Below are 1,900 nucleotides of genomic sequence, written 5' to 3'. Positions count from 1 at the left end.
TCTATGGTCCTTTCCAGATCTGTAACTTTCTCACATATTTTAGGGTGAATTAACAGACACTGATAAATAGCAAGAGAGTCTAATCGAGCTTTGTAATGTTGATCACTTCAAAATCAGCTGACAGCTTTTTAACATTTTAAGATTTCATATATAAATTTGATCCTGCAGCTTTTTATTTGCTGTGTCTGGCTTATCTCATTCAGTGTAATGTCATCCAGTTTCATCTATATTGTTGCAAATGGCAGAATCTCTTTTTTTTTTTAAGGCTGAATAATATTCCACTGTGGTCTATGGCCGTGCTACCCTGAACAAGCCCAATCCCTGCTGATCTCAGAAGCTAAGCAGGGTCGGGCCTGGTTAGTACTTGGATGGGAGGCCACCTAGGAAGAGTAGGTGCTGTAGGCGTAAAAAATAAAAAATAAGGGATTGTAAACTGACAAGGTCCTTGCAATCTGTGAGGTCAACCAAGGGTTGCCTCGACTTATGTGGTTTACAAATATTTTCTCCCATTCCAAAGGTCACTTTTCACTTTATTGTCTCCTTTTCTGTACAGAAGTTTCTTAGTTTGATGTAGTCTCATTTATTTACTTTTGCTTTTGTCGTCTTTGCTTTTGGTGTCACTCACATCCAAAAAACCATTGCCAAGCCCAATGTCAAGATTTTCCCTTATGTTTTCTTCTAGGAGTTTTACAGTTCCAGGTAAGTCTTTAATCCATTTTGAGTTATTTTCTGTGAGTGGTGTAAGATATAGGGGTCTAATTTCATTATTTTGCATGTGACTATCCAGTTTTCCCAACACCATTTATTTAAAGATACTATCCTTTCCCCATTATGTATTCTTGGCACCCTTGTCAAATATTAGTTGACTGTATATGCGTGGGATTATTTCTGGGCTTTTCATTGTGTTTCATTGGTCTATGTGTCTGATTTTATGCTAGTGCCATACTTTTTAAATTACTATAGCTTTGTATTATAGTTTGAAATTGGGAAATACAGTGTCTCCCAGTCTGTTCTTCTTTCCGAGATTTTTTTTTCTATTTGGGGTCTCTTGTGGTTCCATATGAATTTTAGGACTTTTTTCTATATCTGTAAAAAATGCCATTGGTATTTTTTAATTAATTAATTTATCTTTTATGGTGACATTGGTTAACAAAATCCGATAAGTTTCAGCTGTACACTTTAAGTAAGGCATATATATGTTTACACTGTGTGCCATTGTTATTTTGATAGCGATTGCACCGAATCTGTAGATTCTTTTGGGTAATATGAACATTTTAACAATATTAAATTTTCTAATCTCTCCATTTATTTGTGTCTTCTTCAATTTCTTTCATCAATGTTTTCTAGTTTTCAATGTACAGATCTTTTACCTCCTTGGTTAAATTTATTCCTAAGTATTTATTTTCTTATTGATGCCATTGCAAATGGGTTTTCAGTTTCCTTTTTAGAAAAATTGTCAGTGTAAAGAAATGCAACTGATTTTGGTGTGCTGAATTTATATCCTATAACTTTAATGAATTCGTTAGTTCTAAAAGGGTTTTATATATGGAGTTGTTGGTATTTTCTACATATAGGATCATGTCATCTGCAAATAGAAATACTTTTACTTCCTTTCTTATTTGGAAGCCTTTTATTTATTTTTCTTGTCTGACTGCTCTTGCTAGTAATTTCGGAACTATATTAAATAGAAGTGATGAGAGTGAGCATCTTGACCTTGTAGCACATCTTAAAGGAAAAGCCTTCAGATTTTCCCTCATTATGATGTTAACTGTGAGCTTTTCATAAATGGTACTGAAGACATTTCCTTCTATATCTAATCCATTGACAGTTTTTATAAATGGATGTTAAACTTTGTCAAATGCATTTTCTGCATCTCTTGAGCTGACCATGTGGTTTTTAT

General features: G+C 33.7%; 1 pseudogene; it reads left to right on the top strand.

The window, feature by feature from the left end:
• Positions 1–286: 286 nt before the first annotated feature.
• On the top strand, positions 287–405 carry LOC111732050 (annotated as a pseudogene).
• The last annotated feature ends 1,495 nt before the right edge of the window (positions 406–1,900 follow it).

Source organism: Pteropus vampyrus, unplaced genomic scaffold (genome assembly GCF_000151845.1).
Source record: "Pteropus vampyrus isolate Shadow unplaced genomic scaffold, Pvam_2.0 Scaffold421, whole genome shotgun sequence".
In the NCBI taxonomy this organism is placed as follows: Eukaryota; Metazoa; Chordata; class Mammalia; order Chiroptera; family Pteropodidae; genus Pteropus; species Pteropus vampyrus.
This window is presented reverse-complemented; position numbering and strand designations above follow the sequence as displayed.